We start from the raw sequence: 16,713 nt of genomic DNA on the forward strand, positions 1-16,713 counted from the left end.
TATCAGTTGGCCAATTAATTTCTTTCTATTTATAGTAGAGACGGGGTCTCGCTCTTGCTCAGGCTGGTTTTGAACTCCTGACCTTGAGCAATCCGCCCGCCTCGGCCTCCCAAGAGCTAGGATTACAGGCATGAGCCACAGCGCCCGGCCTGGTGTCTTTTTTATTTATGGATATTTCTATTTCCCCTAGAGTGTTTGTTAGAAGTAAGGGGAAAACCCTCTCTATTCCCTCGGAGCCTCCCTATTCTGGTTTTAAAGTTTCTTTGGTGCCTCCCTCTAAGGCCTTTTGCTCCTTTTGTGCAAGCACCCATTTAAGTTTTTTACAATCTTTTTTAAGGTGTCCCTTTTTTTTGCAGTAATAATAAATCACTTTCTCGGTGGCCAGCTGCGATCTCTGCAGGGGACGGAACCCCTCCGACCTTTTGACTTGGTTACTAAGTTGCTTTAGCTGTAAACTCATAATCTTGGAGGCCGTTTTCTTTTGCTTCTTAACTATTGTTTGTGACAACTGGCTGCTAGTGGGCAGAGAAGCCCAGGCCACATTATTTTTTTTTTATCAGGGTTACTAATTTGTCGTCTAAGCCTTGTACAAATCCAGAATTTAGTAAAGTGTCACTTTTACCATGCTCAAAATTTTTAGGAGGTATCCCTGAATATTGTTTGAATGTTTTCTTAAACCTGTTATAAAAGTCAGGTATGGTTTTATTTGGGCGTATTTTACATTGTTGCACTTTTGCCCAATCTATAACTTTAGGGAAAATCTGTGGTAAGTTTTTATAGAGGCGGTCACAGAGCTCCCTGCATTTTTTTTTATTTGCATCTATTTTATCAAAATCTTTTAAAGGTTGTTTTTAACCTGCTACCCTGAACCATTTTTTAGCTTTGTTTTTGGGGACTAGTAACTCAATTAGCTGATACAGGTCAGAGAAACCTGGATCATAGGTCTTAAGTGTTAATTGGAATTCTCTGGCAAACCCGAGGGGGTCTTGAGTTGGATCAGGGAACCCAGACACCAGAGCCTTTAACTCTGTCTTGGTCCAGGGTGTATATAATATATTAGGGTCCCCTCTCCCAGTGGGTTTTATTTTAAAGGGAGCAACAACTATTTTATCTTCTTTTTTAGCTATTTTTGATCCTTTTACAGCTCGAGGCGAAGGAATAGGGGAAGGAGGGGGGAAAATGAAATCATCAGGATAAGGAAATTTAGAGAACAGAGGGTTAGGGGGAGCAGAAGGAGAGACAATTTTTGGAGCGTTCCTGATTTTAGAAGCGGCTTCTGCTAGTTTCTTTAATTCTGAGACAGTCTCAAGTATTTTTTTATTAACTTCCTGGAGGGAGGCAAGTTTATCATTCTCTCTTTTGGATGATTCCAAGTGCCAGCAATAGTATGATTTTTATTTATTTTTCTTAATTTGAGAACCTAGTTTTTTTAGTTTAGCGCGCAAGAAAACCAATTTGGGAATATTGAAAGTTCCCCATTTTGGAAACCTCAGACCTAGGTCATCTTTAGTAAGATCTTTCCATTTATATAAATACTTGCAAGTAGAGGCGCCATAATTATTAAACATAAAATCAGCTGGGGTGCCTGAAGGAGGTCGTTCTTTTTGCCTTTTCTCATTTTTACATAATTTGTTTCCCATTTTTTTTTTTTTTTAAGAAGGAACCGAACTGTGGTCTAGGGTTTGGTGTAGTGGATCAGAGTGTGCTGCTTGTGGGTGGGGCTCCTCAGTGCTTCACCACTGATTCGGTCCCACCCTCTTATGTGTCCCAGTTTCTCTCTTTGGGGGTCTAGTACCTCTGAGAGGGCTCAAAACGCCGAGTGATCAGCTCTTATGCGCGTTTTCTGGACGAGCCTTTTTTAAAATTAATTTGTTGGGCGGTTCCCTGTGGGGCTACTCGCACCTCAGGAATCGCCCCAGGCAACTCCCAATCAGGGCTCTGGTCACCCAGGGCTACCTTAGGTCTGGGAGGAGTAAGCTGCCCCTTATCTTTGGAGCTGAGAAACTCAGTCTCTCATTTATCTATGAATAGGACAGTTGGGTTCCTTATGCAAATATGCAGACAAGCCAATCGAAATTGGTCTTTGAGAGGAAAAAGGCAGCAGAGAAAGCCCTTCAGAGTGCACTTTTACATCAAATTAGGGTCCCAAACAACAATTTTTAGGAAGAGAATAGACAGCTCAGAATAAACTGGGACCTTTGACCAAGAGTGGGAGGTCCGGATCTCAGGAGGACTTACCGGTTCCCGCCGGAGGAGCGGCTCGAAGTCGGAAGGGCTTCAATGGGCCCGTGCTGATACCTTAGCTCCGGGTTCGGGCGACTCCTTCAGGGGTCCCGAGTCTTCTCTGAGATCCTGCCGACTACGCCAAAATTGTGGACGGAAAAAATCCAAGCCCTGAAATATTTGAAAGAAGTTTATTCTGAGCCAAGTTTGAGGACCATGACCCGGAGCCACTCTCAAGAAGCCTTGAGCAAGTGGGCTCGCTGTAGCTGGGTTACAGCTTAGTTTTATATATTTTTAGAGAGACAAAGGTTATAGACAAGGTCACAAATCAATACATGAGAGGCATACATTGGTTTGGCCCAAAAAGGTGGGACATCTCGAAGTGGGGGCTTACAGGTTATAGGTGGGTTTAAAGATTCTTTGGCTGGCAATTGGCTGAGAGGGTTAGACTTTATCTAGAAGACCAGAAAGGATATGCTTACTTTAATTTTTTTTTTCTTTTGAGACAGAGTCTCACTTTGTTGCCCAGGCTAGAGTGAGTGCCGTGGCATCAGCCTGGCTCACAGCAACCTCAATCTCCGGGGCTCAGCGATCCTGCTGCCTCAGCCTCCCGAGTAGCTGGGACTACAGGCATGTGCCACCATGCCCGGCTAATTTTTTGTATATTTTTAGTTGGTCAATTAATTTCTTTCTATTTTTGGTAGAGACGGGGTCTCGCTCAGGCTGGTTTCGAACTCCTGACCTTGAGCAATCCGCCCCCCTCGGCCTCCCAAAGTGCTAGGATTACAGGCGTGAGCCACCATGTGTGGCAGGATATGCTTACTTTAAGATAAGGTTGTGGGCACTCTGGGAGGTCCAGACAGGAGGACATTTTAAATTTACAATAGGCGCCTGCTAGGATGTTTTAAGATGCTTTAAATTAAAGAATACGCGCCTGCTAGGATGCTCAGTTATGACATTTTAGATTTATGATAGGCATCTGCCAGGATGCTGGAGTTAAGACAGGGGCTTCTTATCTGTTAGGTGATGTTAATGCCATACCAGCATCAGGTCAGGAAGTAAACCACTGCTTCATTTGGTTAACAAAAGCCGCCTTGTGGGAATTTACCATTTGCCAGCCTAACCCAGCTGGCCTCCTTAGGAAGGAGTTTTTAGCAAAAAATTAGAGTTTAGTCCTCACACCCGACCTTAACATTGGTACCCCCACAGTACGCTGGGGGAAAATGAGAAATAAATGAATCAGAAAACAGGGGGGAGGGAGGCACGGGCAGTACATGTCACCTCAATACTTGTACTCCCATAATCTGCTTGAAAAGAGAGAGAAAAGGAAATGCAACAATAGAGATAAGAGACACTTTTTAAGAAAATGAATCCGAAAAGAAATGTAAAATGGGGCCTGTCCAGCAGCTCTGGGTGTGACTCCGGATCCCCCAACATCAGGTGCCACCACCAAAGATTCCTACAGTGTAGCCCATAGAACTCCCAAAGCAACGGGACGAGTTCTGGTCACATACTTGCTCAAAATGACATCCTGGGAATTCTTCTGCAACTCCCTCCCCTCTCAGACTCTCAAGGTTCTCAAGGTTTCCTCCAGCATGTCGGTCCCACACACCAGAGCTTTGGTCTGACACCTGACAGTAGAGATGGCACGCATGCTGCCGCGTGGCAGTGGTGTCACGGCTCGGGACAAGAGGAGGCCCCACGGCGCCGGGTAGGGCGCCAGGCACCGCGGCGGGCACTGAGGGTGGGGGTGATCCGCCGGACCGCCGCCCCACTCCCAGAAAGGGGACAGAACAAGAGGCAAAAAGGAAAAAAAAAAAAAGCCTATGGCACCCGGTATTCCCAGGCGGTCTCCCATCCAAGTACTGACCAGGCCCGACGCTGCTTAGCTTCGGAGATCAGACGAGATCGGGCGCGTTCAGGGCAGCGTGGCCAGAGATGGCAGAGGGAGCCCCTGCCCCGCTCAAGAAGCCGAGCCTCTCTGCGCTTCCCCGCCGCCGCCTCCTCCGGCCCCAGGCCCCGCGCCGGGCTGGGCCTGTTGAGTTCACTGGCCGGGTCTGGCGGGCTCCGCGGGACTGGGGTGACGGGCAGGGCGGGGCGGGCAGGGAGAGCCGGGCCGGGGTGGGGGGCTGTCTCTCTACACACACACACACACTCACACTCACTCACTCACAGAAGACGCGCCTCCAAGGCTAGACCCGCCAAGGTGGAGACCTTCCAGCCCCCCTCCTCTCCTCGCCTCCCCTCCTTCACCTACCCGCCCCCCACCCCCAGCGCGCCGCCACTGCTGACTGCGCACGCGCAGGCGGGGCGCTCGACCTTTGCCCCCAGCCAGGGGCCGCCCTCCCCCACAAACCCTTTCAGCTGTGCCCCCCGCCCTGTGCGTGGGCTGCCGCCTATTCCCCAGGGCCAGGGCTGGGGCACAGCGCATGGGGGAGGGGAGCGAGTGTAGGGGCGTCTCCCTCTCGGGATGTGTCCCATGGGTGGGGTGGGGTGGGGTGGCGTGGTTTGTGGGGTGCTGAAGAAATCAGTCCCCTCCATCTCCTCCCTCTGGAAAACCCCCAAGCCCTTGGAGAACTGTGGGCACCGCTACCGTGGGGGCCGGGACCCTGCTCTGTGTCCTTCTCTGGCCCAGTCCAAGGGGCCTGGGCCTGGCCCGGGGTGGATCGGACCCCAACCACCCTGGCGTGTGGACTCGTGAAAAATCGGCGATTAGATATTGGATTTGAGCTTCATTGAGGTCATTTCACTAATGAGTGCACCGGAAAGAGTTTCCTAATCCACCTGTGAGGGTGGCAACTGAAGGAGAATTTTAAAGCTGACAGAATAGGCGAGGAAAGGCATAGGAGATTTCCACACCCAGCAAGGAAGTCTTTCCCGAAATGGAAGAAAGAAACGAGCAAACAGAGACACCGGTAGCCCGCCCGGGTCAGAGTCTGCTCCTTAGAGTAAGTACCCTGACCAGGTTCACCCGTGGGTGGGTGGCGAGCTAGCGGCATTCAGAAGAGCGAGGCCCGCAGTCTGTGCAGAAGACACCTGCACTGGGGCGTGCCTGGCGGCACGATTCACAAGTAGCTCCAAATGGTACCACAAAGAGAAGCCAGGGAGTTCCCGACGCCCCAGGTGTCCTCATCCCAGGACTGGCTACTGTGGGAACGCGAAGCCCGGCTCCCGGTCTCGGAGCGGGACAACCAGGAGGTGTGATGTACACTCAGGGGTTCCCAGGAGGATCAGGCTGAAGCTGGGACTTGGCCTCAAAGTGTCCCCTCGCATGGCCACGCCCTTCCCCTTCCTGCTCCTCTACTCCTGGTGCACCTCCATCCAGGGGCCAGATGTTACAGAGTCACCCAAAAGAGAATCCTGGTCCCAAAGGAGCCTTCTGGGGGACCCCTGCTGAGAGAGGTTGTGGGCATGGCCCACTGGGGCTCTGCCTGACCCAGGGCTGAGAGATGCAACCTCCCAGCTCTGGGTCCCTGCAGGAAGTGTTGGCAAGCACAGGGCCAGTCCTCCAAAGGCCCAGGTGCAGGGAGCCCAGGCCAAGCAGCCTGTGGAAGAAGCCACGTGCCATGCCACCCTGGGAACATGACTGCAGGTCACGGCCCCTCCCACCTCCTCCTCCTCCTCCTCCTCCCCCCCACCCCGACATGGCGCAGGGCTCAGAGACACCTCAGACACTTTCTACCCAAAGTCCAAAGGGCATCAGTTGCTCCTCCAAACGCCCCCACCCCTGCCCAGCGGACAGCGTTGTCCAGCCAGCCCCTGGGCCTCCCTGGGGTGCCCGCCACAAAAGTGCTGAAGACTAAACTCTAATTTTTTGCTAAAAACTCCTTCCTAAGAAGGCCAGCTGGGTTAGGCTGGCAAATGGTAAGGAGGCCAGCAGGGTTAGGCTGACAAAGGGTAAATTCCCACTAAGCGGCTTTTGTTAACCAAACAAAGCAGTGGTTTACTTCCTGACCTGATTCTGGTATGGCATTAACATCACCTAAAAGATAAGAAGCCCCTGTCTTAACTCAAGCATCCTAGCAGATGCCTATCATAAATTTAAAATATCTTAACTCAAACATCCTAGCAGGCGCCTATTATTGTAAATTTAAAATGTCCTCCTGTCTGGACCTCCCAGAGTGCTCATACCCTTATCTTAAAGTAAGCATATCCTTCCTGGTCTTCTAAATAAAGACTAACTCTCTCAGCCAATTGCCAGCCAAAGAATCTTTAAACCCACCTATAACCTATAAGCCCCCGCTTCAAAATGTCCCACCTTTTTAGGCCAAACCAATATATGCCTCTCATGTATTGATTTGTGACTTTGCCTGTAACCCCTGTCTCTCTAAAAATGTATAAAACTGAACTGTAACCCAGCCACGGCGAGTCCACTTGCCCAAGGCCTCTTGGCAGTGGCTCCGGGTCATGGTCCTCAAATTTGGCTCAGAATAAATCTCTTTAAAATTATTTTACAGAGTTTGAATTTTTTCCCGTTAACAATTTTGGCGTAGTCGGCAGGATCTCAGAGAAGACTCAGGGCCGCCTAAGGAGCAGCGCGGACTCGGTGCCAGGTACCGGCATGGCCCTTTTAGGCCTCCGACTCCGAGCTTCTCCTTTGGCGGGAACTGGTAAGTCCTCCTGAGATCCGGACCTCCCGTTTTTGGTTGATGGTCTTGGTTTATTCTGAGCTGGTTCTTTTCCTAGGAATTGTTGTTTGGGATCCTAATTTAGTTTTGGAGGTGCATTCTAAAGGGCTTTCTCCGTTGCCTTTTTTTCCACTTAAGAGTGAGGAAGGGCAAAGAAAATGACTCCTGTTGGGGCACCCCAGTTGGTTTGTGGCGTCTCTACTTGCAAGTATTTTTGTAAACGAAAAGATTCAAAGGCATGCCAGTTTTTCTAGGGCTCCAGCTGGTTATAGCTAATTCTTGTGCACAAGGTTTTAAGAAAGGGCAAAATTACATCAAGAAAAATTCAGAGCTAAAATGGTCGACCCCCCACTATTAAAATGTCTCAAGCTATCTCTCTTCCTTTCTGGCTACTCTAAAATCTGCTAACTTTTTCTAGTGATGTTAAGATAACTCATTGTTTGCGGTATTTACAATTGAAAGGCTACCTAGAGACCTTGCAGCCAGTTCTAGCTAAAATGCTAACTTAGAAAACTCATTTTGCACTGAAAAAAAAAAAAATCAAACTGCCATAGAAACTGCTTTACCCAAAACTTTGATCCACAGGCCTAATTAAGTTACCTATCAGGTCAACTAAAGTTTGCCAGGTGTACAAGTTCCAGTCTCGTCAGAAGAAATTTAGATCCAGCTTTCTTTTACAGACTGGTGAGTTTGTGTTACCATTTCATGGCTAACATTCTAAGGTAAAATTTATCAGAACTTTATATGTGTGCGTCTGAGAGAGTGTATATGTTTGGGTATGTTTTATGTCTGTCCATGTATCACATGTTTGTGCTTATAGGTTTCAGACTGTTTTAAAATTAAAGAAGCGCTCATAAATTAAACCCAAATGCTTCATGTGAATTTAGTAACCGTTGGTAAATAAGCTGTGTTATTATTAATAAATAAGGTGTTATTAGTAAAGTAATAGTAAAAATGCTTTCAAACTGTCAGCATACATTTGTTTTTGCCTGGGTTTTACTAGACATTTTTAAGTTCTTGACGTGTAAAGGTTTAATAAAAATGTAAACTCAGCCAAAGACAAAGTAATGGGTGATTTTTGATAAGTAAAGTAAAATTAATATTTGGTCAAATGATATTAACTAAATCTGGGTTACCAACAAAAATACTTATGTGTTTAACTTTAAGGTAAAAATGCAAATGTGCCTGAGTCAGCAAATTAGAATAAATAAAACACCAAGTAGAGGGAAAAAAAATCCAAATTTAATCGTTAAAGGTGTATAAAAAAAAACATTTTAGTTTTGGTCTTTTAATCCTAACTGCAAAAATAGTTTACCTCCACTCATTCAATGCCTGTAGAGAGGTGCACAAGGTGTGTTCAACTCATTTAACAGTACTGTTAAGAATTCAAAGTTGTCCTGAAAGTTATAAAGAACTTAAATTAAAAGCTTTAGTTTTACCTTGGTCTTGTCCATTTTTGTCCTACTCTTTACAATCTAGCTAGTTATAATTACATTGTGTTACTATAATAGAGTTTTTGCCTAAAAAAAAAATTCTAAATTATTAATTTTTATATAGCAATTTAAGATAAAAAGTAAATGATGGTTAAAATCCATGAGACTCTCAAAGTAATCTTACTCTATAAATGTGCTCAAGTTTATGCACTAAACATTGTTTTGAAACCATTTAGATAGTTTGTGTTTTTTTTTAACAGCTTAATCTTGAGCCTCATGTAAAAAGCATGTTACCACTTTATATCATTATTTGAGGTGCTGACAAATGGTGCTAAAAGTTTTTTTTCCTCAGTCTACAGCCAGGAGATCTTATGTTAATGGGATTAAAAAAAAAAAAACTAGCTTAAAATAAAGGCTTCAAAAGCAAAATTTTCTGACCTTGCTCACCTCTTGTGCCAATTCTTCCCTAAAGCTAGCCATAAAACCTAAAATTATTCATGTAAAATGGCCATAAAGCAATTATCTGACCTACTTTGTTTTACTGTAAAACCCCATGCCAAAAAAAAGGGCTTTGTCCTACACCCAAAAGGGAAAAATGCACACTCAAGAGGCCAAGCAAAATCTAAATATAAAATGCCTTGCTGGTTCTGCCACTAAGCCTGTTAAAATTAGCTCATATCCTTTTTGTCCAATCATCTTTCTACACAGCTGTCCATACTTTAAACATAAAAAAATAGACAATTTCCCCTGCATCTTTGTGTTCATTCTAAAAACGTCCATGTATAAGTTTTAAGTCCTTCTCTTATTAATCCTATTAATTTTAATGTCAGTAAATTTTCAGCAAGCCTTTAAGAGAACAGTGGCCTTTGCTCCCAAACTTTGGGTGCCAGAGACATTCCCCTATAATGCCAATAAATTTTGTTTAAAAATGTAATGTTTTAGAAAGATCTAATTAGCAAATACCTTTAAACAAAATATTCTAAAATGACTACTATGTTTACAAAATTTAAAAGTAATGTTATATTTTGTTTAAAATAACAAGTCTTATTTAAATGCTTATTGTTTCTAATAAGATTTGAGTTTATATTTTAATCCGTGTTCTGTTATATATATCTAGTTTACAGGGTATAAAAATGGTTAATAAAGTAACTTAAACTTTTAATAGCTAAAATCTAAGTAAGGTGCTAATATAAATAAATTAGATAAATACAAATGCAATAAATACAAATCTTAAAGTCATGTTAAGTTAAAAAATAATCATAAAATGTCATTATATGTCCCTTATAAATGGGTCATTTGTAAGGTAAAGTACTAAAACATCAGTTCTTAAATATAAGTTTAAGTTTATACCTTCATAGCTTTATATTTAAGAATATTAATACAATTGGTGACTAACAGTTCAAAGTTAATTTAACTTCCTAAGTTTTTCTAAGAGTTAATATTATAATCAGTACGTATAATTAAAACTTCTAAATAAAAAAAAACAATTCTGTACAAAAATTCTTTTAATAAAATGTTATACAGCATAAGTATTAGTTTTGTTAAAAGATAATTTTGTTTATAGGCATTTATAAAAACAAACTTTCCTCTCAAGAATGCTTTAGCTGTGTCCCACAGGTTTTAATAACTTGTGTTTAATAACTTGTGTTGTCATTTAGTTAAAAAAAAAAAATCTTTTAATTTCCATCTTAATTTCCTCGTTTATAAAGTAATCATTTAATAAAAGGTTGTTTAGTTTCCATGACTTTATATAAAAATGAGAGCTCCTGTTAGGGTTAATTTCTACATTTATTTCATTATAATCTAAAAAGAGACATAGTATATGTTCTATTTTTTTTTAAAACAAAATTGTTTGAGACGTGCCTTGTGTCCTAAAATATGGTCAATCTTAAAAAATGACCCATGAGCTGATGAGAAGAATGTATATTCAGTGGTTTTGAGGTAAAATGTGCTATAAAATGTCAGTCAGGCCCATTTGTTCTAGAGTTCTGTTTAAGTCCATTATTTTGTTTAATTTATTGGTTTCTTTAAAACTACTTATTCAATATGTAAATAATCATTAAAAATTAAGTAAATATAAAAGTTAAAGGTTATAAAAAGTTTATATAAAGGTCTTATAGTCTTATAGGTTAAAATTAAATAAATTTGTTTATAAAATTTTATTAAAATTAACTTTAATCATTAGTACACTAATACAATAAAATTTGGTTTTCTCTTTTAAACTAAATTGTCATATAATAAGAATAACAAAAAATTTTTTATTCACCTTTTAATAAACTGCAAAAAAAGACACAAATTCAGCTTCCTTATTAACTTATACTGCAGTCTGTCTAATAAGTCTTATACTTGGTTAAGACACTGAGTCTCCTTTCTTAAACAAAAAAAATAGATTTTTTTAATAAAAAAATTATAAAACAAAATGTTCTTATTAAAATGTATAACTTTGTCTAATTCAGAGGTTATTTAAAGGTTAAATCAAAATAAATTTAAAAAAAAAATAAAAAATTCCACTTATATAAAAAAAAATGTAAAGAGACAATGAATATAAAAATATATTTTGGTAAAAAAGGTTAAACAAAAAAAATAATGTAAAAAAAGAATCTTACATAAAATTTTTGTCCTAAAATAAATAGTTATTTAAAAAAAAAATGTTAAGACAAAATCAAAAGTTTTAAGGTATGTTTTATAAATGGTGTGTGGTACGTGCAGGTAAAAATAAAGTTTATAAAAAAATGTATTAAAAAATTTTGGCTAAAACAAAGATTTCTGTCAATATTAATTTACTCTTAATAAAATAACATATATACTCATTTTAATTTTATAACGTTTTTTTCCTTTTAATATAAAAAGTAGTGTAGTACAAAAGGTGTTTAATTTTAATAATTGGCATTTTATGCATTGGTAAAACATTTTATGCTTTGTCAAATAATCCCTGTGCTCTCTTTATTAGGTTTTTTTTTTTTTTTTTTTTTTTTTTTTTTTTTTTTTTTTTTTTTTTTTTGAGACAGAGTCTCACTTTGTTGCCCAGGCTAGAGTGAGTGCCGTGGCATCAGCCTAGCTCACAGCAACCTCAAACTCCTGGGCTCAAGCAATCCTACTGCCTCAGCCTCCCGAGTAGCTGGGACTACAGGCATGTGCCACCATGCCCGGCTAATTTTTTACATATATAAATCAGTTGGCCAATTAATTTCTTTCTATTTTATAGTAGAGACGGGGTCTTGCTCAGGCTGGTTTTGAACTCCTGACCTTGAGCAATCCACCCACCTCAGCCTCCCAGAGAGCTAGGATTACAGGCGTGAGCCACCGCGCCCGGCTTCTTTATTAGGTTTTGACTAACTAAAAAAACTAAAGAAAGGTTAAAATTTGTATCCATATAACTTTATCACCTTTAAATTTATTTAATGTCTATCTCTCTCTTTGTTAAAATTATTTTATAGTGGTTTATAATTATATATACACAAATACTTTAAGCCTTTAATATTTGACAACCTTTCCAAAACTTAAATTCTAAATCCAGCCTTTTGACCTTAAACTAGCTTTTTACACATTAAAATCACCAAAAGTCTAAGACAGACTTTAAATTTATTTTAATGTGTCAAAACTATCCAGGGAACATTGTCAAATATAAAATGGTGTTTAACTTTCTTTGGGCTGTACTTATAAGTATGTTATTAATATACTAATATTATAAAATATTGACATGTCTTAATATGTGTTATCAGTAATAATTATAGTTATTAAGTAAAATTGCTATATGTCACAAAATAACCAATTTAGACTCTCTGTAACCATGGCTAGTCAAGTTTTATCATCTTTTAAGTAATTATTTTTCTTTAATTCATCTCAAAAAATAGTTCTTTCTGGCTAAGTCTAATTTTGGCTTCTTCAAGTAAAGGCCATAAAAAGGACTGACAAATCCACTTAAATACTGGTTTCTAAGTATTAGAGATTATGTATACTTTAAAAATTATGTATACCACTAGACTAAAACAAAACAAAGTTCCAAGACTTTAATTAAAAATTTAATATGACCATAAGTATAGCTAATTCAACCCTCATAAAATAGAACTAAATTTTCATATAAAGACTCTTTATTTAAAACATTACTAATTCTTTTGTTTTGTTTTCTAGAGTCCTAACAAATTTTAGGTAATTAACAAGTTTACCTAATCTCTGAGACCTTAAAACCATAAAATCTGCAAAAGCCTTGTTCAAATATCCTCCCTCTGAGCCCAGGGAATATTGCAGAAGAGGGGGCGTGCCAGATTATAAGGGCCAATTCTGAGGGATGGAATTAGTTTAGACCCTCCAAATAAAGGAGGGACACACAAAAAATACTCTGTCTTTTCAGGCCACATGCTGCAAATAGCCATCCCAATCATAAAAGTCTTTCTCTGCTTCCTATAAACTTAAAATAATTTTTATCAGTTATAAATTTATCCAAAAAAAATATAATAAATAATTTATCAGCCACCTTACTATAAATTACTAAATTTCCTCCTTAGCTTAATTGTTAATAATGCTTATATTTTGTTACAAGTTGTAGGTAAATTAGTCTTATAACTTTGCCTTTAAAATATTAAAAATCAAATGTTTCTCAAGTTTAATTTATGCCCTCCTCAAAATATTATACCTATAAAGACTAATTGTCCAAAAAAAAAATTACATTTATTAAATTCTAAATTGATATCAGTTTTATAATCCTCAAATAAAATTTACCATAAAGTTCAATTGACTGTTAATACACAGGGTAAACACATTATAAGTCTGATTAAAAAAATATAATAATGCATAAAAAAAATTATTTTTTTGGCTGGTTAGGCTGCTTGCTACCTTCTAATTCTACCTATAACTCTAATTATGTTTCCTGTAAATGCTATACCAGATACAAGAAAAAAAAAAAAATCAATCAAAGGCCCAAATCATAATAGCTAAAAAAATAAATCTGGTTCAGTTTTTTCAGAGTAGGCCCGAGGCCTGACTCTATCTAGCCCCCTTTAACAATTGGCTATTAAATCAAATAGAGTCATGTCCCTCCCCTAAAATATAACACCACCTATTTCACAACACCATGCGACCAGACAAACAACTCTAAAAATGAGCCTTCCTAGCACCATAAAACCAGACATCTCTAAAAATGAGCCTTCCTAGCACCTTGAGACCTCATGCTAGTTATTAGCCTACATATACATTCCATAAAATAATCTTTGGCCAACAGGGGGAACTAAAGACTAAACTCTAATTTTTTGCTAAAAACTCCTTCCTAAGAAGGCCAGCTGGGTTAGGCTGGCAAATGGTAAGGAGGCCAGCAGGGTTAGGCTGACAAAGGGTAAATTCCCACTAAGCGGCTTTTGTTAACCAAACAAAGCAGTGGTTTACTTCCTGACCTAATTCTGGTATGGCATTAACATCACCTAAAAAATAAAAAGCCCCTGTCTTAACTCAAGCATCCTAGCAGATGCCTATCATAAATTTAAAATATCTTAACTCAAACATCCTAGCAGGCGCCTATTATTGTAAATTTAAAATGTCCTCCTGTCTAGACCTCCCAGAGTGCTCATACCCTTATCTTAAAGTAAGCATATCCTTCCTGGTCTTCTAAATAAAGACTAACTCTCTCAGCCAATTGCCAGCCAAAGAATCTTTAAACCCACCTATAACCTATAAGCCCCCGCTTCAAAATGTCCCACCTTTTTAGGCCAAACCAATATATGCCTCTCATGTATTGATTTGTGACTTTGCCTGTAACCCCTGTCTCTCTAAAAATGTATAAAACTGAACTGTAACCCAGCCACGGCGAGTCCACTTGCCCAAGGCCTCTTGGCAGTGGCTCCGGGTCATGGTCCTCAAATTTGGCTCAAAATAAATCTCTTTAAAATTATTTTACAGAGTTTAAATTTTTTTCCGTTAACAGTGCAGACACCCACCGGACCGTCAATCTCAGTTTTCGGATGTTTTTGCCACTCTAAGGACCTGCAGGCCAGCTGGGGCTTCTGGCAGAAAGAGAGCCCCGGAATCCAACGTGGAGAGCTGGGTGTACGTCCCCATGAGGAGGCGGTCCCCACCTCCCCAGCTCTCCCCTTGCGGGGAGCGGCAGCCCCGGGGCCTCAGAGAAGACACCAGGCTGGGCCCCCACCACACAGCGGGAGCACGTCCCCCGCAGGCCACTTAGCTAAGGCAGCCAGTGGATGGTTGGGTTGCGCGAGACGCTGGGGCAGCCCTGCTACCGGGTTCCTGGGAGGGCGTCCTGGAACCAGCGTCCACACCAAGCCCTTGGAAGGCCCAGGCGATGGAGGAGCCCCATCAGGCAGGGGCAGAGGACGGTGACAGGTGACAGGCCAGGCGGGAAGGAGTCAGTCAGGCAGGGGTCGAGGAGGAGACGGGCTGGGTAAGGGTTAGGGTTAGAGTCAGGGCACAAGTCACAATCGCAAAGACCTGGAAGCGACCCGAGTGCCCATCGACCCACGAGTGCATAAATAAAATGTGGCGCGTGGACACCACGCAGTGCCATTCGGCTATGAGGAGCAGCGGTGAGAGGGCACCTCTCGTGGTTCTCCTGGCCAGAGCTGGAACCCGTTCCAGTAAGCCAAGTATCCCAAGAATGGACACACGAGCACCACGTGCTCGCGCTCACCGGCAAATTGGTATGAACCGATGGACACTTAAGTGGACACAGAGGAATCACCTTCATCGGGTGGGCGTCGGGCGGGTGGGGGGAGGGGATGGGCATACACATCCATTAGGGATGGGGTGGGTGCGCACCGACTGGGGGATGGGCACACTTGAAGCTCTGACCCGAGGGGGGAGGCTGGGAGAGGGCAACGTACCCGACCTTAACACTGGTACCCCCACAATACGCTGGAACAACATGAGAGGTAAATGAATAAGAACACAGGGGGGAGGGGGGCACGGGCAACACATGTCACCTGAATACTTGTACTCCCATCATCTGCTTGAAGAGAGAGAGAAAAGAAAATGCAATAATAGAGATAGGAGACACTTTTTAAAAATAATGAATCCGAAGAGAAAAGTAAAAGGAGGCCTGTGGAGCAGGTCTGGGTGTCACTCCGGATCCCCCAACATCAGGTGCCACGACCAAAGATTCCTACGTGGAGCCCATAGAACCCCAAAAGCAACGGGACGAGTTCTGGTCACATACTCCCTCAAAATGACATCCTGGCCTTCTTCTGGAACTCCCTCCCCTCTCAGACTCTCAAGGTTTCCTCCAGCGTGTCGGTTCCCACAGACCAGACCTTCGGTCTCACACCTGACAGTCCAGATGCCACGCATGCTGCCCTGTGGTGGCGATGTCATGGCTTGGGACAAGAGGAGGCCCCACGGTGCGGGCGGGGGCGCCAGGCACCGCGGCGGGCGCTGAGGGTGGGGGTGACCCCCACCCCGGGCCGCCGCCGCGCTCCCAGAAAGGGGACAGAACAAGAGGCAAAAAAAAAAAAAAAAAAAAAGCCTACCGCACCCGGTATTCCCAGGCGGTCTCCCATCCAAGTACCAACCAGGCCCGACCTTGCTTAGCTTCCGAGAACAGACGAGATCCAGCGCGTTCAGGGTGGTGTGGCCCTAGACGGCGGTGGGCGCCCCTGCCACCCTCAAGAAGCTGAGCCTCTCTGCGCTTCCCCGCCGCCTCCTCCCGCCCCAGGCCCCGCGCCGGGCCGGGACTGTTGAGTTCGCCGGCCGGGTCCGGCGGGCTCCGAGGGACAGGGGTGACGGGCGGGGCGGGGCAGGCCGGGGTGGGGGGCTGTCTCTCTATACACACCCACACACACTCACAGTCACTCACACTCACAGAAGATGCGCCTCCACGGCTGGACTGGCCAAGGTGGAGACCTTCCAGCCCCCCTCCTCTCCTCGCCTGGCCTCCTTCACCTACCTGCTGCCCACCCCCAGCGAGTCTCCGCCACTGCCACCACCACCTCCGCCGCTGACTGCGCACGCGCGGGGCACTGGCCCTTTGACCCCAGCTAGGGGCCGCCCTCCCCCACAACCCCTTTCAGCTGTGCCCCCCCCACCCCCCGCCCTGTGGCGTGGGCTGCCACCTATTCCCCCAGGCCAGGGCTGGGGCACAGCACAAGGGGGAGGGGAGCGAGTGTAAGGGGCGTCTCCCTCTCGGGATGTGTCCCATGGGTGGGGTGGGGTGGCGTGGTTTCTGGGGTGCTGAAGAAATCAGTCCCCTCCATCTCCTACCTCTGGAAAACGCCCAAGCCCTTGGAGAACTGCCCGAACCGCTACCGTGGGGGCCGGGACCCTCCTCTGTGTCCTCCTGTGGCCCAGTCCAAGGGCCCTGGGCCTGGCCAGGGCTGCATTGGACCCCAACCACACCGGTGTGTGGACTCGCGAAAAATCGGCGAGTAGATATTGGATTCCAGCTTCATTGAGGTCATTTCACTAATGAGTGCACCGGAAAGAGTTTCCTA

The 16,713-nt window shown here is 43.3% G+C and overlaps 2 pseudogenes; both read right to left on the reverse strand.

Annotated features, from left to right (window-relative positions):
* Window positions 1-4,044: 4,044 nt before the first annotated feature.
* On the reverse strand, window positions 4,045-4,163 carry LOC142863709 (uncharacterized; annotated as a pseudogene).
* An 11,583-nt stretch (window positions 4,164-15,746) lies between these two features.
* LOC142863700 (uncharacterized) lies at window positions 15,747-15,865 on the reverse strand (annotated as a pseudogene).
* Window positions 15,866-16,713: the final 848 nt, after the last annotated feature.

The sequence above is a fragment of the Microcebus murinus genome, chromosome 22 (genome assembly GCF_040939455.1).
Source record: "Microcebus murinus isolate Inina chromosome 22, M.murinus_Inina_mat1.0, whole genome shotgun sequence".
Taxonomy (NCBI): Eukaryota; Metazoa; Chordata; class Mammalia; order Primates; family Cheirogaleidae; genus Microcebus; species Microcebus murinus.